We start from the raw sequence: 27172 nt of genomic DNA, 5'->3' as shown, positions 1-27172 counted from the left end.
TTCATACTATTTTTGTGAATGAATAATAAATTTGAGATTTAGTATTCAAAGAACCTGCATTTGAAGAATTATTTTGGGGTGTCTCCTCCATTAAGAAATGTACAAATAGAAATGTTTGTTGTTCATGCTTCTGATGATAGTGGACAGCTGTAATCTTGGGGTGCACCTTTACGCTGGTCAGATTATCCCTATTACTTGCCCAGTATAATAATATAATATTACATTTATATTACTGTAGGGTGTTAATGTTATAGCCTGCCTTATTTTATTTCTGTGGGAGTGTTTTGCAGTAGCAGTGGTTCTCTTACTACAAAGCTGGGCTGGAGTACATTTAATCCTGTTTTATCACTGGTGGGGTTGTAATAGAATTAGAAGTGTATTTTGTGAATTTCAGTGGTTTTACACTTAGGTAGGTGTGTGTTTTATATTAGCTTGCCTCTTGGCAACAGTACCTGCAGCTAACCTCTAGATGGAGACGAATACGCATTGCATTTTAACTTTGTAGAGTGGCTAGAGAAGCATGTGAAATCTGTTCAGCAACAAGAAGATGCTTCTCCAGGAAGAAGGCCGCCAGCTTTTGAATGCTGCAGACCTGGTTGGCTCTAGCATCCCATCTTGGCCACCAGAATGTATACAAGTACTGATCTGATAGGTACTTGTAACTGCAGATTCCTCAACATGCCGTGAAATTTGCAGGACCAAATGGCTAAAACAGTCGTAGGCTAAATGCTTTAGACATGCCATTTAACAGAAATACAATAGCAGGCGTTCTTGGGAATTGCTGCAATACCCTGTATACTTTGCATAGGAGGATCTCATATTGTGGTATTTTGATATGGAGATTCTTGCCATTCCCTAGAGACACAAGGATTTCTATGCAGCCTTCTGTGTTCTCCAATAGGAATTACTTCAGTGAGCTGAAGACTGTCTGTGTATATTTGATTATGATCTGCTACATTGCTGTTGACCATGTAAAGAAATGTTGCTACATAGTATGAACCCCCTCCCTCGCTGTACATGTATCATGTACATGAATCTCTCATTGAGGCAGTGTGGGCATGTTGTATCATTATCACTGTGGAACCAACAGAGCTCCCCACAAGCCTGAGTAAACCACATTACCAATATCCTGTAACCTGTACTTCATTTTCCCTGTCCGTTTAAAACCTAGAAAATTCGGTATTTAATAGGACATGTCTTCTATACAGACATACCCTATTAGTGTACATGGGAGGGACCATGCAGAAAAAGCTGTTCTTGTTTGAGAATGACACCTAAGAATACGTTTTTCTACCAGGTTGCTTTCTTGTGAAATAATGGATACCCTTGGAAGGTATACAGGTTCTTACAGAAGTTGTTTGACTAGTTATTCACGTGAGATTCTCTAGTGCAATGATATTAAGGCGCATCCTATACTTTTTGAAGGGGCTTTAGTGCAGCCAAATTTAGCCATTGGCTTCTATTGCATTCAGACCTTCAACCATTGGCTTGACAAAACTATTTTGGTGTCACCAGTTGCAGTTTGTTTCTTTATGTTTTGGAACTCTGATGGAGGTCCACATAAAAAGTGCAGATTATAGCCATAAAAACATGGCACGAACATTATTACAACAATGGTAACGGAAACAGGATTAAAATAACAGCATTTGAGGTGCAAGTAGGACCTGTAAACTACATAATTTGAGTGCGATACATGAATAACGAAATTCACAGCAATGCCCATTTAAAGTGCAGAAGTGCAAGCAGAATTGCACCTAATAGTAACACGAAAAATAATTAAAACACATTTAATAAACATTTAAAGAAGTTAAACATTTTAGTGCAGCCCTTCTCGTGGGGGGCAAATAAACATTGACGAGCCTTGGCTGCTGAATTTGTGTTATACTTAGGAATAATTAGTCTTAAAAAGTGGTGTTGCGCAACGTGCAAATAGAGGCACGCAATGACCACATGATTTAAATCTGTACATATTTAGAACATAATTCAGAGTCTTTCTTACTTTGGAGTCAGTCTTTTTGTTGGCTGTTTAGGTGTGTCCTTCTGTCTGCATTTACTGTCTGTGGGATACCAGGAAGCACTTGGCAAAGGCCCCTGCAAAATGGATGCTACAGAGACCAGGGTTGCTTTTTTTTTTGTGGTGTCTCTTTTTCTTTCAGATGCATTTTTCAGCGTTCGCTCTAAAGTACATAAGTAAGCACTGGGGCACAGTACATCAAACCCATTGACCGTTGGCAATGCTTGTTTTCATCTAGCAGTGAACAAATTGCATTGCCTTACTTCCATTTGGTTTGGATAGTGAGGTCACTGTGTGATCTATGCAGATGGCATTTATTATGGCCCATACTCAGGTAGGACTCCCAAACGTATTAAAGAGACCGTAAGTTATAGTGCAGAAAATAATTGTACATGTAACAAGATTTTGATCTTATCTTTGGTAAGAGTAAAGGAAATGAAGGGATCAATTCAATTTTTCTTTGCAAATATATAAATATATTTAGGTGTTGCAATCACTCTGGTAAAATTGGTAGTCACATTCAGTTGGGCAGAAATAAAAACTGCACCAACTTTGTGTACGGTCTTAAAAACCATAAAAGCAACTTAGTGGGGTCTTGGTTAATTCTCTTATTACGGGTTTGTACACACAACTTATGCCCGTGCTTCTGTACAGAAATAGTGCCGCGGCTGGACATTGATATGCTATTTTACGAATCCTTATAAACAATATTTGGACTTAACAATTCGACTTTTCAAGCTCACATCAGATAAGAATGAGATCTTATTTGGATCTAGCTAGCAGAGTGTTAATGCATATTTTTAGGATTTGACATCAAGGGATTTTTAACAGATAGTTGCATGGAAGGAGGTGTTTAGTTGACACGAGAACCAGAGCAATCCCATATTTACTTACTTGAATTTCTCCCGTGTGTAGTTTAACGCTGAATCACAGTGGTGTCAGAAACAAACCAGTGTTAGTATTGCAAAATAAAACTGCTCTTCTGCCTTGGGAACTCGGGGATTTATCAGAGTTTGATATAATGTTTACATTAGCAGCTCAGCGGTATTTTGCAACCACTGCCAACACCAACGAGCATTTGGCAACAGCTCACATTGGAATATATCACTTGGCAGTGATTTGAATCATGGTGGACAGCGTGTTGAATATGGGCCATTTCATAACTCTAGTTTCACTACCAGCCTTGCGGGCCATGGTCAAACTGTTCTTTGCTCACGTTTTATTATACTGTTTTATCCATCTATACCTACACATAGACCTACGACGTGGGAGTATTCAATGGAGAGTATTGCCTAGCCAGTGATGGCACTATACCACTCTGTAGGAAGCTGGCTCTGTATATACTATACCAAAGTAAGGTATAATGTGCACAGAGTCCAGTGGAACCCCAAAGGTAGGCAGAGGTAAAGTTAGATAGAACCTCGCTCTCTATTTGTGGTAGTGAGGGCGAGCTCTAACGCACAGGGTAGTGTTAAGCATTTATTATACAAACTCAGGCTAGAAATGATGTCACACACTCAAAGACTGAACTCAGACCAAATTTGTTTGTATCCAAAATATTATTTAGTTATTTTATTTCTCGAACCAAGCCAAGCCTGGTTCAGGTAAGTTAAATAATACTTTCCAATATTTATGCAGTAAATTACAGTTGAATGCAGGTTCAAATGCAGTTGGTTGAGATACAGGTAAATCAACTGTTCGAAATTACTTTTCAGTTACTTTACAGATTACTGTGCACGCTACTTCTTAGATTACTTTATAATTTATTTTTGCTGACCAGTGTGATATGCCTAGATATCACACTGGGACATCTCCTAGACAAAAGGTAAGTAATACAGTTTTTGCATATTTGCAGTGTTTGAAGTCTTCATACAAACCAACTCCACACTTAAAAGATTTTTCAAGGAAATGCAGTCAATGCAATCTATGGGAGGAAACTTTTTTATCGACCTAACAGTACATACTTAGTTTTGGGAGTTGGTTTTCTTGGGTTAGAACCAGGGTTTCCCCCATGTATAAGCATGTACTCTTCAAGCACCCTCTGCGGCACTAGGGCGGCCGGGTGCAGAGTGCTGAGGCCTGATGTTATCCAATGGGGGATAGAGGGCCTCCGGTTGGTGGCTGCTCGTGGGCAGGCCACAAGGTTGTGGGAGCAAAACTCCTGGTGTTAGGCTCAGGGCAAAGGGGGATCCGATTTAGCACCCAAAGTGCACCCGCAGTGACAGCTGGTTGCAGGGTGCTGTTTTGGTGTCGGTGCCCTGTTGTTTTTAATAGGGATTCTCCGGTTGTAACAAACACTGCAGGCTCGGGGACGAAGATCTTCTGGTGGTGACCACCGGTTGGAGAAGTAAGTTGGGATGCCTGGGGATCCTGGGACACCGTCGGTTGGGCCACCCAAGGCCGTGGGACGTCTGGTGCAGGGGTGTCTTTAGGCGTCGGGATTGCTTACCAGCTGCGGTCGGGGGATTTTCCAGAGCGGGGCTGCAGGCATCGTTTGGAGATTCGAGGCAGGTCAGAGATCACCAGATCTCAGGTCGGGATCGCCAGGGAGACCTTCTCATGGTACTGGGCCACGAGAACTTGGGCCGTGGGCGTCGGGTGCAGAGTGGTGCAGACTCACGGATTTGCCGGAGCCAGAGTCTGTGGGTGAGCACATCCGGTGCTCACGGGAGACAAAGTCTTGGTTTTGGAAGGCAGAGCATTTACTGTCCGAGGGATGCCAGGCAGCACTAGGAAGTGAGTGTTGGCAAAGGCCCCTGCAAAATGGATGCTACAGAGACCAGAGTTGCTTTTTTTTTTGTGGTGTCTCTTTTTCTTTCAGATGCATTTTTCAGCCTTCCCCCCAAAGTACATAAGTAAGCCCTGGGGCACAGTAAATCAAACCCATTGATCGTTGGCAATGCTTGTTTTCATCTAGCAGTGAACAAATTGCATTGCGTTACTTCCATATGGTTTGGATAGTGAGGTCGCTGTGTGATATATGTAGATGTCATTTATTATGGCCCATACTCAGGTAGGACTCCCAAACGTATTAAAGAGACCGTAAGTTATAGTGCAGAAAATTATTGTGCATGTAACAAGATTTTGATCTTATATTTGGTAAGAGTAAAAGAAATGAAGGGATCAATTCAATTGTCTTTGCAAATATATAAATACATGTTCGAGGCATATGAGCTGTAGATCACACACTTGTGCATAGATCGCCATCTGGTGTTGGGCCCGGATGTTTGCACTTTGTTGTTGTCCTGGAAAGTTTTTGGAAGTCACGGGATAGGTGGCTCCTCCTTTGGACAGTAGTGCGCATGGGCATCGACTCCATCGTCAGATTGTTTTTTTTTCCCTCCATCGGATGTGTTCATCGCACTCCAGTTTGGTGTCGTTACCGATCATCTTTTTGACGCGAAATCCTCACCCATACTTCGGTATTGTTTCGATCACGTTCCCCTTCGACGCGCATCTCTACCAGACCTTCAAATCTTCGATTCCGGTCGTCGACGCAGGCCTTCGGGCCTACCTGTGCCATAGGGCCTTCGGCTCATGGAAAGGACTCCCTTTAAAAAGTGTCCTAAGTGTGGATCCAAGTTTCCACACACAGATCTTCATGAGGTGTGTAACCTCTGCCTTTCACCCGAGCACGAGGCCAAAGATTGTCCAGCTTGTGTCTCTTTCCGCTCCAAGAAGACGATCCGGGACCGTCGAGCTCGAAGAACAATGGCTCGATCATCTACATCCATTCCCGACAACATCTTCCAGGAAGGCATCAATGTGCCGGAGAAGAAGCAGATCCAACACAGCACCGTCCGCTCCTCTGAAGCCAACGACTCTGACGTCGAAGACATCACTCCGGGGCAGCGGGTCGTAAGCACTGACGTTGACCCCTCCCCACCCCCCCTTCCCAAAAAGGCTTCGGTCACACCTTCCCCCTCTGGCCTAGGTGCACACCGGGACGAAACTTCTCACGCCCCTCCTTCCGACTCGGCACAGAATCCAGTACAAAAGCCTTCAGGCCACTCGGGATCGAGCCAGCCTGCAGTCAGTGCCGAAACTCCATCCCCGGCACCAAAAAAGAAACCAATGCCTTCCTCCGCGCCAAAGCCTACTTCCGCATCGACTCCTTCGGCGCCAAAACCCACTGGCACGGACGCCCTGGCTCCGAAAAAATCCTCGGGACCGAGCAAACATCCGGCTCCAAAAACCTCGGGCTCTCAGCCTTCGGAGCACGGGCCTACGGATCCGAAAAAACCACCGAACCAAAAAAACAGTCTGTACCGAAACCACTATCGGGATCAAAGAAAATTCCCGATTCCCAGGCCTAAAGAACACAAATACACAACCGGCACCCAAAAAGTCGGCGCCGAAAGAACACACGTCTGTGGAGGAACTTTTTCGACCGGATGCTACTCAAAAAACACTTCAAAAAGACCCTAAAACAGGGCAACTCATACTTAGCCCTTCAAAAAAACGGAAATTGGACAAACCTATACCAGCTCCACTTCGCTTGAAAAAGAGAGACATTGCTACTTCTCCATTAAGGATTCCTTTTCCTCCTCCTACACCTCACTCTTCTATCCCATATTCACCTACCCCACCATCTTCTCCACCTCCAGATGATGATGACACCTCTGATGACATGGGGGATGATCACCCTTTAGGGGAACCCAGTCTCCTGGTCCCCAAAGGATCCATGGGAAGATTACGACACACCAGATGTCCCAGACACACCTCAGGACGACATCTACCCATTTAGGCCATCCCCTCCCGAGGACACTATAGGGTTCACTCAACTAATACACAGGGCAGTAGAATACCACGGGTAAACCTACATACAGACCCTATAGAGGAAGATTTCCTCATGGACACTTTTGAACCATCACAAAGGTCCAGTGCCATTCTCCCCATGTTAAAAGGGGTACTCAAACATGCTCCCGAGGTGTTCAATGATCCTGTAAGGGCCAGAGTCATTAACTCCAGGGTAGAAAAGAAATATAAAGCTGCCCTATCTGACCCGGTTATATTAAAGGGCAAATACCCTCAGATTCTTTAGTTGTCTCCAACGCCAGGAAAAGGGCCAATTGGCAAACCACAGGAGATGCCCCGCCTCCTGATTAAGAATCAAAACTGCTGGACGCGTCCGGAAAGAGAACAGCGTCCCAAGCAGCTAATATGTGGAGGATTGCAAACACACAGGCTTTACTCGCAAGATATGATAGGGCACATTACGATGAACTAGAGACCCTGCTACAACACCTTCCAGATCAATACAAGGCACAAGCTAATGATCTCATCCAGGAAGGCAACGTCATAACAAACACCTCCATTCGTTGTACCCTCGATGCTGCAGACACAGCCTCCCGGGATATTAACACCAGCGTCCTTTTACGCAGACATGCATGGCTACGCATTTCCGGCTTCAAGCCGGAGGTCCAAACCACTATATTAAATCAGCCATTTGATCAGGAACACCTTTTTGGACCCAACGTAGACTCATCTTTAGAAAAGATGAAAAAGGAAACAACACTACCAAATCAATGGGCGCCTTCAAATCGCAAGCTCCCAGAAGTTCCTCTTACAGAAGCGCATCTAGAGGTTTTTCCACAGAAAACCCCTCCACTTCGTACAAAAGTCCAACACAGACCTCATCTATAAGAGGCTATTACAGAGGAGGCTATGCATCTTTTTATTGGCAGCCAGTGTAAATCCTTGAGTGCCATTGACACAGATTTGTGTCTTGGGATGTTCAGCAGGAGCCTAGCTGCAGCATTCTGTACAACTTGCAATTTAGATAGGCACTTTTTCCAGAGGTTGATAAAAAGCCCATTGCAGTAGTCGGCCCTTGAGAGGACAAGTGCTGAGACCACTAATTTACGGAGCTCAGCTGGGATAAATGGGAGGATTTTTCGTAGAAGTTTTAACGTATAGGAAGAGAGGGAGGTGACCTGGTTGACGTGGTTTTAAAATGAAAGTTTGGAGTCAAAAGTGACTCCCAGGTTCTTAACCTTAGTCACTGGCGTTGGTAGTGGCCAAAATTCCATGGGCCAGATATTGGGGTTGACCAGAAGTTAATGTGAGCACCAAAAAGTAAGACCTCCGTCTTACTGGAGTTAAGTTTTAAGCAATTGGCAGCCATCCACCCCTAAACAATGACTTCCCTCCACTCCCCCTGGACCACTCTATTCGGTCAGGGGAAGATTGCTACAGTTCCTACCTGTCTGGAACACCATTACCACAGACAGGTGGGTGAGACAAATCATCCAATCCGGGTATTGCCTGGAGCTCACTTCTCCCCCACACATTCCACCCAGACAACGTCCAATGTCCGCAGAACACTTGGTGCTTCTAAAACAGGAGGTACTTTCCCTCCTACAAAAACATGCCATAGAACCAGTTTCCCTTCATCACCAGAACACAGGGGTTTACTCCCTGTATTTTCTCATTCCAAAGAAGGACGGAACCCTGAGACCCATCTTGGATCTCAGACCTATTGAAGAGTGACCATATGGAAATGGTCTGAATGTATGTACATACATTCAGACCATTTCCATATGGTCACTCTTCAATAGGTCCTCCCGTTACTCAAACAAGGCGACTTCCTTGCCACATTAGATCGCAAGGACGCCTACTTCCACATTCCCATTCACCCTGGTCACAGGAAATACCTTTGGTTTGTGGTAGACGGCAGCATTACCAGTTCAAGGTCCTCCCGTTCGGAGTCACTACGGCACCCAGGATCTTCACAAAATGTCTGGCAGTGGTGGCAGCCCACTTACGAAGACAACAGATTCACGTCTTCCCATATTTAGATGACTGGTTCATAAAAGCAAAGTCACATATCCAGTGTGTAACTTACACACACGCCACAATACACCTACTTCACGACTTGGGGTTTACCATAAACCTCCCAAAGGCTCACCTCCAACAATCCAACAAAATCTGGGTGCAACAATATATACCTCAAAAAGCCTTGCATATCCCAGTCCAGCCAGAATAGCAAGCATGCAAGCTCTTATAGCAAGATTCCAACCGCAACACTCACTTCCAGCTCGAGTGTTCATGCAACTCATAGGGATGATGGCCTCTTGCATATTCATAGTACCTCATGCAAGACTTCAGATGTGCCCTTTACAGGGATGCTTAGCACGTCAGTGGAACCAAGCTCAAGGTCAGCTGACAGATCTGGTGTTGGTGGACGGCCGCACACATCACTCTCTGCAGTGGTGGAACACCCAAAACCTTTCCAAAGGGCGACCGTTCATAGAGCCGGTTCCACAGATCGTGCTAACGGCAGACTCATCGCTCACCGGATGGGGAGCTCATCTACTTCATCACACCATACAGGGCACATGGACACCTCAGCAAAGGCTACTCCACATCAATCATTTGGAGTTACAAGCAGTCTTTCTGGCATTAAAATCATTCCAGAAACCGATATCAGGCAAAGCTGTCTTAGTCCGCTCGGACAATATGACAGCAATGTACTATTTACAAAAACGGGGGGACGCACTCTCTCCAGCTCTCCCAACTAGCACAAAGCATATGGAGATGGGCCATTCCTCATAACATTTTCCTATTAGCACAACATCTCCCAGGAACTCAAAATCACATGGCAGCTCTGTTAAGTCGACAGACACAACAGATTCACAATTGGGAACTTCACCCACAAGTTCTCGAACCGTTCTTTCAAATGTGGGGGCAGCCAGAGATGGATCTCTTCGCCACACACTACAACACAAAATGCCCAAGCTTCGCCGCCTAGTTGCTCCAACGTGGGCCAGACAACCCTGGTACACAACATTGCTGCAACTATCAGTAGTCCCGCGCCAAAAACTATGCCTCTCCCCACAACTCTTAACACAGAACCGTCAAGAGATCAGACACCCAGATCCAGCACAGCTCGACCTAGCGATCTGGCTCCTGAAGTCCTAGTGTTTGGTTACCTCAATCTTCCCCCTGATTGCATGAAAGTTATCAAAAAGGCTAGACGCCCCACCATTAGAGCCTGCTATGCAGCCAAGTGGAAAAGATGTGTTATATACTGTAACAATAACAACATCAACCCTCCTAGATGCCTCCACTCAGCACATCATATGTTATCTTCTGCATCTTCAGAGATGTAAACTAGCATACACATCAATTAGATTACACCTCGCTGCCATTGCAGCTTACTTACAAAATAGACAGCACCTATCACTGTTCAGGGTGCCCGCCATTAAGGCATTTATAGAAGGCCTCAAAAGAATAATTCCCCCCAGGGTACTTCCTTCCCCAGTGTGGAACCTAAACATCGTCCTCACAAGATTAATGAGTCCTCCATTCGAACCTCTGCACAAATGCGAACTACAATTCCTCACATGGAAAGTCGCTTTCCTTGTGGCCCTTACATCTCTTAGGAGAGTCAGTGAGCTACAGGCACTAACCATTCAAGAACCATTTTTACAACTCCATCATAACAAAGTGGTTCTCAGAACAAATCCCGAATTCCTTCCTAAAGTTATCTCTCCCTTCCATCTGAACCAGTCTGTTGAGTTGCCAGTGTTCTTTGCGCAACCACAAGCAGTAGCAGAAAGGGCTCTTTATACACTGGACGTAAAGAGAGCACTCCTTTACTATATAGACAGAACAAAAGCTTTTCGTAAAACAAGACAGCTTTTTGTATCCTTCTGAATGCCACATAAAGGCAATCCCATATCAAAATCTGGCATTGCAAGGTGGATTGTCAAATGTATACAAATTTGCTACCACAAGGCAAAATGCACACTATCTATTCCTCCTAAAGCCCATTCTACCCGAAAGATAGGGGCTTCAATGGCATTTTTGGGGAACATTCCCCTAGATGACATCTGCAAAGCAGCTACATGGTCTACACCGCACACATTCACAAAACACTATTGTGTAGATGTGCAGGCAAAACAAGCTAGTGTGGGCCAAGCTGTACTTAAAACACTATTTCAAACTACTGCAACAGACACTGGTGGTCGCCGCTAAGGAGGAGTACTGCTATGCAATCTATGCATAAGTGTGTGATCTACAGCTCATATGCCTCTAACGGAAAATGCTACTTACCAGTATGCATCTGTTCTTGGCATGTAGAGCAGTAGATCCACACACGCCCACCCACCTCCCCGGCTACCTTTATCTGTTCCAGTATTATCTTATTTAGATACAACATACATGGACATCTCTTTCTGTTTCTTACAAAACTCCATAATTTCCCTTTTTGGCGAAAAAACAATCTGACAATGGAGTCGATGCCCATGTGCACTATTGTCCAAAAGAGGAGCCACCTATCCCGTGACTTCCAAAGACTTTCCAGGTCAACAGCAAAGTGCAAACATACGGGCCCAACACCAGATGGCGATCTATGCATAAGTGTGAGGATCTACAGCACTACATGCCAAGAACAGATGCATACTGGTAAGTAGCATTTTCCTTAGGTGTGGCAATCACTCAGGTAAAATTGGTAGTCACATTCAGTTGGGCAGATATAAAAACTGCACCAACTTTGTGTACTGTTTTAAAAACCGTAAAAGCAACTTAGGGGGGTCTTGGTTAATTCTCTTATTGCAGGTTTGTACACACAACTTATGCCCGTGCTTCTGTACAGAAATAGTGCCGCGGCTGGACATTGATATGCTATTTTACGAATCCTTATAAACAATATTTGGACTTAACAATTCGACTTTTCAAGCTCACATCAGATAAGAATGAGATCTTATTTGGATCTAGCTAGCAGAGTGTTAATGCATATTTTTAGGATTTGACATCAAGGGATTTTTAACAGATAGTTGCATGGAAGGAGGTGTTTAGTTGACACGAGAACCAGAGCAATCCCATATTTACTTACTTGAATTTGTCCTGTGTGTAGTTTAATGCTGAATCACAGTGGTGTCAGAAACAAACCAGTGTTAGTATTGCAAAATAAAACTGCTCTTCTGCCTTGGGAACTCTGGGATTTATCAGAGTTTGATATAATGTTTACATCAGCAGCTCAGCGGTATTTTGCAACCACTGCCCACACCAACGAGCATTTGGCAACAGCTCACATTGGAATGTATCACTTGGCAGTGATTTGACTCATAGTGGACAGCGCGTCGAATATGGGCCATTTCATAACTCTAGTTTCACTACCAGCCTTGCGGGCCATGGTCAAACTGTTTTTCGCTCACATTTTATTATACTGTTTTATCCATCTATACCTACACATAGACCTACGACGTGGGAGTATTCACTGGAGAGTATTGCCTAGCCGGTGATGGCACTATACCACTCTGTAGGAAGCTGGCTCTGTATATACTATACCAAAGTAAGGTATAATGTGCACAGAGTCCAGTGGAACCCCAAAGGTAGGCAGAGGTAAAGTTTGATAGAACCTCACTCTCTATTTGTGGTAGTGAGGGTGAGCTGTAAGGCTTTATCACAGGGTTGTGTTAAGCATTTATTGTACAAACTCAGACTAGAAATGATGTCACACACTCTGAACTCAGGCCAAATTTGTTTGTATCCAAAATATTATTTAGTTATTTTATTTCTAGAACCAAGCCAAGCCTGGTTCAGGTAAGGTAAATAATACTTTCCAATATTTATGCAGTAAAATACAGTTGAATGCAGGTTCAAATGCAGTCGGTTGAGATACAGGTAAGTCAACAGTTCGAAATTACTTTTCAGTTACTTTACAGATGACTGTGCATATTACTTCTTAGATAGCTTCATAAGTTACTTTTGCTAACCAGTGTGATATGCCTAGATATCACACTGGGACATCTCCTAGACAAAAGGTGAGTAATACAGTTTTTGTATATTTGCAGTGTTTCAAGTTTTCATACAAACCAACTGCACACTTAAAAGATTTGTCAAGGGAAAGCAGTCAATGAAATCTATGGGAGGAAACAATGTTATCTACTTAACGGTAGTTTGGGAGTTAGTTTTCTGGGGTTAAAACCAGGGTTTCCCCATGTTCAAGCATGTACTCTTCAAGCACCTTCAGCGGCACTAGGGAGGCCGGGTGCAGAGTGCTGAGGCCTGATGTTATCCAATGGGGGATAGAGGGCCTACGGTTGGTGGCTGCTCACGGGCAGGCCACAAGTTTGTGGGAGCAAAACTCCTGGAGTTAGTCTCTGGGCAAAGGGGGATCCGATTTAGCACCCAAAGTGCACCCGCATTGGCGGCTGGTTGCAGGGTGCCTTTTTGGTGTCGGGTGCCCTGTTGTTTTCAATAGGGATTCTCCAGTTGTAACAAACACTTAGGGCTCGGGGAAGAAGATCTTCTGATGGTGACCACCGGTTGGAGAAGTAAGTTGGGATGCTGGGACACCGTCGGTTGGGCCACCCAAGGCCGTGGGATGTCGGGTGCAGGGGTGTCTTTAGGCGTCGGGTTTTCTTACCAGCTCCGGTCGCAGTCGAGGGATTTTCCAGAAAGGGGCTGCAGGCGTAGTTTGGAGATTCGAGGCAGGTCAGAGATCACTAGTTCTCAGGTCAGGATCGCCGGGGAGACCTCCTCGTGGTGTTGGGCCACGAGAACTCGGGCCGTAGGCGTCGGGTGCAGAGTGGTGCAGACGCCTGGATTTACCGGAGCCAGAGTTGGGGTGAGCACATCCTGTGTTCACGGGAGACAAAGTCTTGGTTTTGCAAGGCAGGGCAGGTCCTCCAGGTTTTTTGGGGGCTGCTGGCCGCAGGACACAGCGAGATTTCGCTGGAGCAGGTTCAAGGTAGGGGCAGGCCGGTAGGGCTGGGGCCAAGTGAGTGAGCGTCATCCTCGTCTTAGTTCAGCATGGCTTCTTCTGTACTTCTTCTGGTCGGCTCTTGTCTGAGGAGGCAAAGTTCGGGGTTGCCCCACAATACTAGATTTAGGGGTGTTGCAGGTAAATAAAGGTCAGGACCAATGGGTTCCTTCCTTGGGGTGGGTATACCACCTATTATGCCACCCTCCAGTGGGAGGGGGGCATATGCCTCTCTCTGGTTGGCTGGGTCCCCCCATTTGCAAAATGGCGGGTACTGAGAGTTGTGCTTCACCTCGCCTCCCCCCCCACCCAAGGGGTGAGGCTGTCAAAGGTGGGCACACCTCCCTTCCTCACTTGGTTTCCCCTCCGATTCTCCCACTCAAAGTGGGGGGTCAGAACCGGTGGGGGCCAGTTGCTGGAAGCAGCAAATGGCTGGGGTAGCTCACAAAGGCGGCAAGCCTTTGAAGCTTCCCCTTTGTGGACCCTGCCCATCCTGGGGAGGAGGCTTCGCACCTCATCCCAGATGTTCATTGTTTCGGACCCCCGAGAGCAGCAGGCTCTAGACCCAGGGGTCCAGAAACATGTCTGGTGGTGGCAGCTGGCAAGCTGCCACTCAGCCATAACACTAGAGATAGGTGCATTTTTCATAAAATCCCACACCGGCATCAATGTGGGTTTAATGTACTGAGAGGTTTGATACCAAACTTCCTACTTTTCAGTAAAGCCGTTCTGGTTCTGTGGGGCACGTAATGACAAACTCCCAGCACCATATACTCTTAATGGCATTACTGCACTTACAATGTCTAAGGATTTGTTTAGACATTGTAGGGGTACAGGGCTCCTGTACCCTTTCCACTGGTATAGTGCACCCAGGTAGAGGGGTGGCTTACCTATGCCATGGCAGTGGTTTGTAGGCATGGCACACAGGGATGTGTGCCATGTTGACTCTTCACTTTGTTTTGCACTAAAACACGCAGCCTATAATTGGGGTGTGTGTGTGTGTGTTAGTGTGTTAGTGTTAGTTAGTTAGTTAGTTAGAGGCCTTCCCTGGCCACAGTCACCATTTACAAGGGACTTACATGTGGCCAAAGAGTGCCAATTGGGTTTCGTCTCAATACAGTTTAGGGAAAGAACATTGACCTTGCGTACCTGCTGGGCAGGAACCCAGGGCTCACTAAGTCAAAGTACATCAACAGTTTGGCAAAAGAGTGGGGACAACCATGCAAAAAGAGGCACTTTCTTACAGCCTCAACAGAGTTCTCTGCTCCTGTTCCCACTACTGCAAAGCAGCAGACCAACACCTCTGTTTCACATGTGACAGGCATGCACTTAGCTGACAGAGGGACTCCAAATAGGTGCTGCATTAATGGCTGCATGATGTACACCCAGCTAGCTATAGCAGCTCTGCTCTCGTCTTTGCAGTAGTGGTGTTGTTGAGTGCCAGAATAGTACTGGGCTTAGCAGAGTCCTACTTCTGTGGTACTTACAAAAGCCTTATGCGGTGCCACTAGTTACATATGCCTAGGCAGATTATTGCCTTTTGTGCTGCACTGGCAAACTTAGCTCTTTTGGATGGGGGCACTCTGAGGGCTTTGTTTACTGGACTTTTAATAGAATTGGCATCCTTCATTGTCATATGTACATTCAAGGTCTTAGAAGTGTGTTTTGTGTGGCTCCACCCCCAACCTGCTCCAAAAGGAAAAAGAAAAAACAGGGTGTATGTAATGAAAGAGTTCACATTTGAGTGGATTTTTCTGCTCAGTTGTTGGTGCATTTAGATGGGGAAATAACTTTTCGCAGGGCTCAGCATGTGAGTAATCTTCCTGCAGAAGTCATTTACTTGTTGGATTCAGTGTTTCTTTACCCGCGTGGTACACACCTTCAGAAGAATTTGCCACTGCGACTAGTGCTAGTGTTGTTTTTTGTGAGATCTGCTTTTCTTTGAGTGAGGGTGTGTGCAGGGTGGATTTCTCTCAGGAAATCATTTCTATGGTGAGAGGTCACCACAAAGGAATGTGATAGCTCTGGCTTAGCATTTATTGGAATTCAACGTAGAGTTTTTCATGGTTTGCAGAGCGCCGTATGAGGCTGACTGTCTTCTATGTTGCTGTGTCAATGATATCTGTCTGTAGCTGTATAAAAACCAACATTTTATTTGATTCACTCTGCAAGTGCTGTCTTATTCATCAGAACCAGTTTGCGTGGATCTCCTTCTCAAATGTCCCGTCCACGCTGCTTTCGAGGCACAACCTTTGTGTAATGATCCCCCTCACAGCAGGGTAGTGTCCATCCTGGAGCACCTTCTATAGAGGCACAAAGCGTTGTGATGTTTCTGCATCAGTCCAACTGAATGTGTGATCAAGGAAAACAGAAGGCTGGGTCTCACCTCAAAAGCCCCTTTACCATACATCTCAGAATCTACATTTCTACCCACATCTCTATTATTTACCAAGGGGCAGTGCTTAGGAAGTCTATCAGCAGTCCCTTGCTATCAGAGACTTCAGTGAATTTCTAAAGTGGGGGTCACCACCTGCCACACCTCAGTGTCTGTTTCTTCACCCTCCAATCATAGAATGCGGGCAATACCCTTCCACTATCTATGGAAGTTATACCCATCCTTCATCTTGTACCTGTACTATGTCAAACCAGACACATCCAAATGGATCCCACTTGCTTTTGTAATTAATTCTCTGAGCCAAACATGAGGATGTCCATCACCAGACATCGGCTCCAGCATTTACATTGGTTGTATTTGTTACCTTAATATTTTCCTACATTGCTATGATATTAAGATTACTGTTTCCTTTGAGTGCAGCCTAGAGGTCTCTATCTATCTACATATCCACCCAGTCATTACTTTTCGTTTTCAGCCCTTGAGCTTATCAGCTGACTAATAGTACTATCTTCACGCGCACATAAGTTGTTTCTTTTTACTGTCTTGCATTCCTAAATTGAATGCTGTTGCAAAAAACTCCTTTATAACCTTTATAACCCTAAACTTTGGGGTGAAAAACTGACTTTTACTTAAAACTTCTGACTGTCGCTGTTCCTTTTTTTATTTTTTCTTTCTAACGGCCCTCTCCTTCCACTCCATCATCTCCATGATCCCTTAACCTGTGCACAGCTTACTGTAACATTAATGTTCACCTTAATCCCTGATACTGTATTTCTGCAAACTGCCTATAGCTCATTTACAAGATTACAACTTCTCCTCTTTTGATTGTAGTGCTAGAGACACTCCTATGGTTTGAAACCAAGTGATGACCTTTGACTACCATCATTTTAATTGACTTTTGGTGTTTTATTTTACTCTAGCCTGAATGTACGGTCATTTCCCTGCATGTGCATGTTTCCCTTGAAGATTTCTTTCGTATCTTGCAGTTTTAAAGTGGGAGCTGTCACAGAGTAGAACAGCCTTGCCAAGAACAGAACATGTGGAATGTGCTTTTCAAAGCATGAGAGAGAGGTAATGAATATACTTCTTGGTCTCGGAGTGCAGTGTTATGAGCAGTGGCGCTCAAATGTGCATTATGTTGTACATTGGGAGATGAAGTGTGTGATGCGATAGGCAGTGGTGCACAAATGTGCATTGTGTTGTACAAGTAATATGAAATTCTTACTATTGGCTTTGACATGCCCTCATGTCATCTTGAATTCTGACTCTATCTTGCTTAAGCTTTTTGCGCGTGGAGGCAGGCCCCCAGATTACTAAATTTTTTAGGTTATTCACTTTCAAGGTTGCTTTGTTATTGTTGAATGTACTGTCGGAGACTTTCGTAACCTTTGTTACGATAAAGGCTGGAACACATGAGAATGTAGAAAGGATGCTTGCATGGAAAGTGGCCAATTCCAGTAAGTTTCCTTGGTGCAGAGGGAAGGCCTCTCGGAACCTTCTAGTGTGTTTTGAGACTATAAAGTTGAAGCTTGTTGACTTGGAAACCAGGATTTCGAGCCTGAACTGTGGACACATCGTCCGTGCAGGCATCTGGTTGCTGAGTCTCTTTTCTCCGGCTGCGATTCCCCTAGTCTGGAGTGGGCCAGGATGAAGATTGCACCAGGTGAATTGTTTGATTTTTGATTGTTGCCATTGTGATGTGTGGCTGTTTGCGTGCATATTCAGTTTCCAGTGGCTATAACAGTCATTGTGATGCACGACTGTCAGTGTGCACCTTCAGTTTCCAGTGGCTATAATCACCTGAGGTGTATTCTTTGAGTATTGACTTCTTGATGTGTGAGTGAGTCTGAGTGCGCATCCAAGTTAATTATATATATATATCTAAGCATTGCATAAATAAAACCCCAAGCCTTATTCTGAAAACAGTCTTGGATGTGCTTCATTTTGTTAAGTGAAATCCCTTTCCAGGGGGTGTTGTGTAAGGCTTATTGCGTCGTCGTGTTTGAGCGACAGTGTAGGAGAGTGGTATTCTGTATTATCTGGAAGTGCAAACCAAGACACTCCTCAATCCCAGTGACCATGTGCTTGTGTAACATTCCCCACTATTAATCACAAATCCTATTCATTTAATCACCACATCAAACAGGAGTGAATGCTTGTAATGGTTTTTTTGGGCACACAAGACTAATCCCAGTAGTCAACAATAGCCAATAATAATGGACTAACCACAAACTTAGTGTTCCGGAGTAGCATGCTGCCTGGTGTAAACCACTTCAACGCCTCATCAGGGAGTAGTAAGCGTTATATAAAGGCAATTTCAATTACAGAATATCCGCAGGCACCAGACAGGATCCGGGAATCTTTCACGACGGGGATGACAATGGAGATAATAGCGATATTATTTCCCTACATTATTATGAGGACAACCTATATATGCACCTACTTGAGGCCAGTGAGCTCAATACTTCCGCTGCTACTAGGTTTTTTTCGCCGAGCCACAAACAGAAGAAAGAGCATACTTTGCTGTGGTGAGTAGATGTGATGCTCCCTTCTCTGAAAGTTAAAACGAATGTGCATACAGCAGTTTTGCAGCCTGGGCAGGCCTTACCAGAGCTCTTACTACCATTAAGTTAAGCCCTACCTGATACAATAAGGGCACCTGGTATAAACCATGTTCTTGTCCAGTGGTGAACAGGTGGGTAGCCAGATGCCACAGATCTGATCAAGGTGACCCTGATTCTTTGACTTGATCAGACATTTCCTCCGAGTGTCCAACTCTCACATACAACAGATGGGCCCTTCAGTTCATTCAGTGGAGCTATGCCCTTTCTTTCATTTCCAGCCCGCTGTATCGTCTCTTCACATCAGAGCAGTTTTCAGAGGAGCACCTTTCTTACACTCCCACAGATGTTCCATGTGGTTGAAGGTAGGCTAGGTGCATTGCCAGCAACCCTACGTAGTTCTCAAAGTGATGTTTATGGTCGCTGCACATCTTCGGAGGATGGGAATACCAGGTTTCCCCTAACTCGAGGACTGGCTGTTGAAAGCGGGCTCACCACAGTTGTTCATAGACCGCCTGTTAATGTTAAGTGGCATTTGTATTGCACATAATCACCAACGGTCTCTTAGCACTTATGAGAGAATTACAAAACCATGCCAGCAGTTATTTATCACTGAGCCAACCCGGTCAGAGCTCATCTTGACCCCAGGCCTGTGTGAACAAGAAAGTTTTTAGGTTTTTCCTGAATGGAAGGAGAATGGCTTCCCTACGTAGACTTTCTGGCAACTTATTCCACAGTTGAGCAATCAGAATTGAGAAAGCTCGTCCGCCCATGGTGACTTTGTCAAACCATGGGCAGGACAGCAGGCCTGCCTCGGAAGAGCGGAGGCCACGACCAGGCACGTTTCTCCCTAGGCAGTCCTTAATGTATTACGGTGGCAGCCCAAAGAGAGCTTTGTGTGCAATACATAGGCCCTTAAACCTGGTCCTCTGCTTAATTGGGAGCCAGTGGAGCTGCTGCAGTAGTGGAGTGACATGTGCACGTCTTGGTAGCTTAAAGATTAATCTCGCTGCATCATTTATTACTACTTGCAGCTTACCTAACAGCTTGTCTGGTAACCCAATGTATAATGCATTGCCGTTGTCCATCCGTGACACAATCAGTGCCATCACCGCAGTGCGCAGAGTTGGTAGTGATAAGAGGGGTACCAGTTTCCTGAGTTACCTCAAACGGCCCACCCAGGTCCCTACCACAGTGGTCACTTGACTTGACAGTGTAAGCTTAGCATCTAACTTAATGCCAAGCTCTTCACGACAGGCTCCGGTGTGGGTGTAGTATCCAGCTCTTGTGGTCAAAATAGATTACACCAAGGGTTACCTCCTGTGGTGATGACAAGTACCTCTGTCTTATTGGGGTTTACTTTAAGTGAGTTGACAGTCATCCAGTTCATTGTAAAGCTAAGGATGTCCTGTACAGGAGACTGCGCTTGAGGAGAGCTGTTGATCGGGAGGATCAATTGAGTGTCATCCGCGTAGTTGAACACTCAATAGTCCATTTGTGCCAAGGTCGCCACCAGTGGCTGGAGGTAGATGTTAAAAAGTAGTGGGGATAGTGCGGATCCCTGCGGAACTCCACAAGACAGTGCACCTTTACTGGACACACAGCCCCTTGGCTGAACCTTTTAGGTCCGGCCCTTCAAGAAGGAGGAAATCCATTGATATGCTACACCAGAGATTCCCAGCTTCTGAATACGAACCAACAGTTGGGCATGGTTCACGGTGTTAGGTCCAGCAGGATCAGCGCAGAGGCCTTCTTCTTGTTGGCCACAAGCCTGAGCTCATTCAGCACTGCGAGCATCACCAACTCTGTATTGTGGTTGGCCCTAAAACCCACCTGTCGCACATGAAGCAACTGATGTTCCTCTATGAACAGGGAGAGGGATCTGAGCACATGTTGTTCCACTACTTTGGCTAGGAAGAAGAGCCTAGATATAGGTCGATAATTCTTCAGGTTATTGACGTCTGCCCCTGCTTTCTTCAGCAACGGGGTTACCACGGCTTCCTTGAGATTGAGTGAAACCTTTCCAGTTGTCAAGGATTGGTTAATCAAGGAAGAGGAGAGGAGTAGGCCTAATGGCTAGGGCGGTCGACCTCGAATCTGGGGAACCGGGTTCGAGTCTCGGCAATGACGCTGAACATCCTGTGATTCTGGGCAAATCACTTAATCTCCCCGTGCCTAACAAAAAATGAATGTGTCCTCATGTAACGTAACTGGTGCTATGTAAAACGCTCTGTTACCTGATACCGGGTCAAGTTTGCGCTATATAAAACTCTGTTAAAAATAAAAAAAATAAAAAAGGAGAGCAGATTCCTCCATAGCAGGGGAAGAATTATCTTAAATACCGTTGGTGGGCAGGGAGCATCTGGTGACCCAGACTTAACTCTGGCCATAATACGAGATAAAGAGTCTAGGTCCAGTGTTGGAAATGTGGAGAGCTTCTCACCCCGAGCGATTAGTGGTTCTTCCACTAACGGGGGGCATGGACTGATATGAGTGTCACTTATTGCCATTAAAATGTCCTTGACCTTATTTAGAAAGAAAGTCTGTATCTTATTACAAACCTCTGAATTGGCAGTAGCCTTCAGCTCCTGCTTTTGGCTTAGTTCTATCAGTACTTTAAAGGTCTCCTTCTGCATTTTAATCACGTCCCTAATCCTGACCACATAGAACCCAGACTTCCTTATGATGATGGCTTTTTTGTTCAGGGTTGACATAGCTTTATATTCCTTGAGAGCCTCTGGGTCATACGACTTTCACCACTGCCTTTCGTACTGGCATAAGATTTGTTTCTTTCCTCTTAATTCCTCCGTAAACCAGGGGGCAACCTTGCATCTGTTCCTTACCCTTTCCCTCTGTGCAGGAGCCACCTCGTCGATGGATTCTCTCTGCCTATTTTTGAACCTCTCGCTTTACAGCTCAAGGTCTTCAAGCCGAATCTCTTGACATAGCTGATGTTCACAATCAGGATGCTGAAGTCACACTTGACTCCTTCGCAGAGGCTTCCTTTCATAGGAGCCATCTTGGATGCAGTGTAGTTTAGGGACTTCCCTCAGTCATGATGAGTCCAGGACATTCGGGCTATGATGCTGAGGTTTCAGCCCTGGTCCTGGGTCTCAGTAATCGTGGTTGTGAGGGTTCTTGGCCTCATAGCCGCCTGCGTTTTGTCCACCTTCTATGCCATGTTGTATATGCAGGCTCCACAGTGAAATCTGAGGTCTCAGTGGACCCAGCACCAAGGAAACTTGGCAGATTCAATTGAAGTTTCAGAGGAGACTGTTGCACATCTGCAGTGGTGCCTGCTCAACCGCAATTGGACCAGCAGCAGACCCCTATCCCTACCCAACTCCGATTTGACAGCAGTGACAAATGCATGATTGTTGGGTTGGGAAGTACACACCAGAGAGGTGGATATCAGTGGACTCTGGTCCCCAGCAGAAACCAGACTCCACATCATTCTCTTGGCATTGCAAGCCATTTGCCTGGCACTGAACTTGGGTATCAAGGCACACGTTCACAAAGCACTACTGCATTGCTAACCATATCCATTTGGTCCTGCATGACTTTCTGGTCTGAGCCCATTCCACAGACCCTCCACCTTGAGTGGTACTGCTTCTGTATCTATTCAAAAGGTGTGGAATAAACAAGAATTCATTAGAAGAAGTTACCTTCAGAAACGCTCTTTCTAGTGGATTTTATATTTTATCTAACTGTAGATTCTGCACTTCTCGCCAGCTTCCTCATTTTGTGTAGTGGTCTCTCTATCTAAAAAGATTCCAAATTAGACATCGGCACACTGGTACCTCCGATTCGTTTTGTGCTCCAGGTTAGAGGTTCGAGATAGAGGCAAAAAAAAAAACTGATGTCTGCACTCAGGGGTGGCACCTATATATGCGACCCCGCTCTGTCACTTCGGGAGGAGAACAGAGTCACTGCGGAGTCGCACTGCTCTTCCTCTGGGCACGCAGACGCACTGCTGTGAAAGCTTTCTGGATCCAGTCTGGTTCATAGGGATATTCTAAAGATCAGGATTCTGCGGTTAGAGTATCCGCCAGAAACAACATCACTGTTCGTCTCTGCTGCCAGTACTTGGTTCATTTTTGTCACTGGGAAAATTTTAAAGCAACTGGTAGAACCTTTGATATAGGCACCTTAATGTAAGGCACCTTAGGGACCATATAGTTGGATATATCACAAAAAAGGGAAGACCAGGAGTGCTTGTAGGTCCAGCATACATGCTCCCATGAAGTATCAAGTCTTGTTGATAGACCATATAGTTGGAGACAGCCCTCTATTTTCTATTGCTCTTAGATTCAAGGAAAATGGTCCAGTTGGGCCCCTACTTGTCCCTAGACACTAGTAATCTGGACTGTGTCCCAAATCAGACACTGGCTCACCTCAACATGAATAGTGCATCTTATAGACATTTTATTGGTGAAGATGTTTGGGTGAGACTTCGTTTTTTCTATAGATTTGACATAGACTGTTTTTCTTTTCAGCCAACCTTTGAGTACCATCTGACACATCAAAGTAAATTTGGATGCCAGTATCCCTAACGGTATTCCCGTCAGTCACTTGAAAAATATGACCCAAATACTTCAGAAGATCACTTAAGTAGATTAGAACCAAGGCCCGTAGAATAATATTGACCATCAAGCAGGCCTATTTATTTACCTACTAATTCAAAGTTTTTCGTTTTACAAAGTACTGACTGGGTGTGGTTGTTACAGAGTGCTATTTATTGTGTCTTGTATTGTGCGTCTAGCTCCGTCTTGTAGTAACTTTTGAGTGCAAAATTGATAATGCGCTGTCCATTTGGAGTTTACCTGTGTTGTGGTCCAGTAGCATCAGTGGTAAACAATAGTAAAGTCATTGGACACGTCCATGTTACCTCTGACTGTCCGAGGACCCCAAAAAAAGGCCTCTGAGTGGGGTTTGCACACCTAGCAGCATTATTGTTCCACGTTTTGGATTTATACCATTCTTGTTCACATGACTGAATCTATTTTGCAGTTTTATATAGCACAAACTCAATCCGAAGGTATCAGAGCACTTTACACGAGCACCAGTTGCATCAAAGATGGTCACTTTTTTTTAGGTCGAGCATTGGCAGCGCAAGCGCTGCTCTGCGAGGCATTGTGTATTCAGGTAGGGACTTGAAGCTCCACCCATTTCCTGGCCATCTTTTCAATTGCCTCCTGTTACTGTCCTTTCTAAATTGTTGCATTTTATTCATGAATAGGCTTAGTAGTCCCTCCTTGGTACCGCCTTGTCTGCATTTGTAACCTCCCATGAGGACAGGACTTTTTACTAGTGTTGTTACAGGGTCTACTTTATCTAGTCTGTGAGCACTATTTTCTCTAATGATTTTCTCTTATTCCATCCACAACGTGCTTTGTTACAAGGCAGCATGCCGCCCACTTTTATATTTTAATTTGTAATGGCGATCCGCGTTAACTTTAGCGGCTGCGCTACAAAACCTTTTTTTTTTCCTTTCAGTGAAAGTGCCCCATAACATGTTTTCACTTTAATAGTGGCCACGGCCCTTTCTTTAGATGCTGTGCACCATATTCAGGTTACAGGGAGCTGCTTCCAAACAAAGGAGCGCGGTCGCCATTAAACTGAGAGCACCTCATGGGGCGCATTTACTACTACAAAAAAAAATTGGGAACTTTACAAACAAATGTTTTTTTTCGTAAAAGCACCCCATGCCTTGCTTTCACTTTAATGGTGGCCGCGCCCCTTTCTTTAGACGCGATTCGCTGTAAATTGAATACTTTGAGTAGCGTCTACAGAAAGAGGCACGGCCACCATTTGCGAGACTTTGAGCTATTGGCATAAGAAATGACAATGTATTTTATATATGTGTTGGTTTGCAAAACATACATAAAAGGCATTGTCATTTACAATGCCAGTAGCTTAAACTCTCGCAAATGTGAGACCTATTGCATTGCAAATGCTTGTGTTTTTTTAGGCCCAGGAGATTAATTGATTTGCCCAGGATGCTTGAGCCTCCTACCAGACTTTAAACTGGTTCCCCAGCTCCAAAGTCGGCCGCTCTAGCCGTTAAGAGTAAAACACAAGTGGCACGCGTGAGCAGTTTTCAAGGAGACAAACTTTTCAGCTTACAACTTCCAGTGCAAGATAATTCAGTGGAAAATCATCGTCTCCAGCTTGAATGTGGAATAATTTATTAATTATCGTCATTGCGTCAAGGCAGAGTTGTAAACCAGTCACGCATGCACTGCCATTTATATTTATTTGGAAGATGTTATTAATGAATAGAGGAACACTCTATGCTTTATAGTTTTATAAAAGACGCAAATGAGGCTAGTTAATTGCACTAAAACGATCCCTCTATTTTTAGGAATCTAAAAATAAACGCGAAGCTGGGGAAGAGCTTAGTGGGAGCTACACAAAGCATGCACTGCCATTTATATTTATTTGGAAGATGTTATTAATGACTAGAGGAACACTCAATGCTTTATAGTTTTATAAAAGAAGCAAATGAGGCTAGTTAATTGCACTAAAACGATCCCTCTATTTTTAGGAATCTAAAAATAAACTCGAAGCTGGGGAAGAGCTTAGTGGGAGCTACACAAAGCAATTCGGGCCGAATGCCGCCACTATATCAGCAAATGAAATCCCCCAAACAAAAAGTGTGTTGCAAATTTAACTTCCCGGAGATGTGTTTTTAAATAGCTGTTTTCTAAAGGAACGCTAGGAAACCACATTTCTAAGCTACATTTACTGGCCTTTTTCTTTGAAATGTGATGATATGCTCAGGCTAAAAATAGTGTCAGCAACATCCTTTCATAAACATCTCGTACAAAGTGAATAAGCATTGGCAATATGTCTGAAGTTTTAAAACAAGTGAAATGATTTTGTTTAGAAGTACGGTTCTGCGTGAGTGGTGGAGCTGATTGGTGGATGGATGAGTAGCTAGTGAATGGGGAAGTGAGGGAAGTTGAGATGGGATGGATGCTTTACTGGATGAATCGGTGGATGACTAAGAGTCAGTGTATGGATTAAAGGATGGATGTGTAGATGACTAGACGGATGGATGGACGAGGGAATGGATGGGTGACTGAGTGGTTAGTTTAGTGACTGAATATATGAGTAAATAGATGGGGGAGTTAGTGGATGATTTATTGAACGGATTGTCTAGTCAATAAGTGATCATGTGAGGAAGTGTGTGGATGGTTGAGTAGATGGACGGAAGAGTGTGTGGAGCGAGCAAGTGCATGGATGAGGGAACTAGTGGATGATGCGGTGAGTGAATGGGTAGGGTCTGTGACTCAGTAACTGAATGGAGTAAGTTATTGATTGGATGGAGTGAGCGAGTGGATTTATAGGTCGAGTCATTGAGCAAATAGATGGACGCGTGATTTTGTAAGTGGATCGATGAATTCATGTTTGAGGATACATGGGGGTAAGTGAGTGGACAGGCTGGTGGATGAATGGGTTTGATTTGTGCTGAGGGGAAAGTAACAACATTTGTAGAGATCATAATAAGGCTGCCTGACATAAGTCTCTGTATGCTTTGTTAGTTGCACAGTACCACAGAAGTACCTTCTACCCAACTTCCTGAAATCCTTCTACCCCTCTTAGTCGTCTATCCTGCAGGTACTGTAAGACTCTGCCTGTTACATCACTCTCTGGCATTCACCGAAGTCACCACTCACTGCCGCCCCTGCTAGCTCACCTTTGTTCCCTCACTGGCACTTATCCTTCCTTGGAACTTGTATGAAGAGTGTGGGGATGCTGTGCTGCCAAGGCCACTCAAACCCTCATTCCCACTGCTGGGAACTCCCAGACTCACTGGCCAGAATCTGAGCCTACATGAATATCCCAGGTCATTTTGTGTGACCTCTTAAAAGATGTCATAGTGATACCAAGGAGAGCAGATTCAGGGAGGCGCTACTTTATAAACTACCCATTCACAGAATGTGGCTAAGATTACAGCCTGCCATTGCGCTTAATAATTCTATAAACCAGCGAAAGCCTATTGTAAGAAACTGGCTCTATATATACTGCACCAAAGTGAGGTACAGTGTGTATAGAGTCCAAGAGTCTCCAGAGGTTTGGCAGAGGTTAAAGTTAGATAGAACCTTACTCTAAAGTGGTAGCTTGGTCGAGCTGTAAGGCGGTGTTAGACCTGGCACCTTGGCGTGAGTCTCCCTTCCACTTTTTGTCGCTGTGCCTCGTGTTTTGCTGGTGTTAGCTGCTCAGAGCACTGTGCCACTGCCAACCAGTGCCACAGTGCAAGTGCTCCCTATTTAAAATGTATATGTTGGTTGGATTCCATGATTGGCTTATTTGGTTTACTGAATCATAAACAACCTGAGTTTCCAGGTAAAAGAACTTAGCTTAAAAAATGAGGTGTCAGAAATCAATTTAGTTCTGAGATTCAACAGAAAAGAAAGAAAAGGATTCTTTCTTTCTTGAGTCCCCTCACTCACCAGGGTTTCCCCACGGTGACATGCTTCATC

At 44.8% G+C, this 27172-nt stretch overlaps 1 protein-coding gene across 5 annotated transcripts in view; it reads left to right on the top strand.

Moving 5' to 3' along the window:
• SNX14 (sorting nexin 14) overlaps window positions 1-27172 on the top strand; it is a 609680-nt gene that overhangs the window by 315349 nt on the left and 267159 nt on the right. The gene's annotated exons all lie outside the window — the stretch shown is intronic.

Source organism: Triturus cristatus, chromosome 6, assembly GCF_964204655.1.
Source record: "Triturus cristatus chromosome 6, aTriCri1.1, whole genome shotgun sequence".
Taxonomy (NCBI): Eukaryota; Metazoa; Chordata; class Amphibia; order Caudata; family Salamandridae; genus Triturus; species Triturus cristatus.
This window is presented reverse-complemented; position numbering and strand designations above follow the sequence as displayed.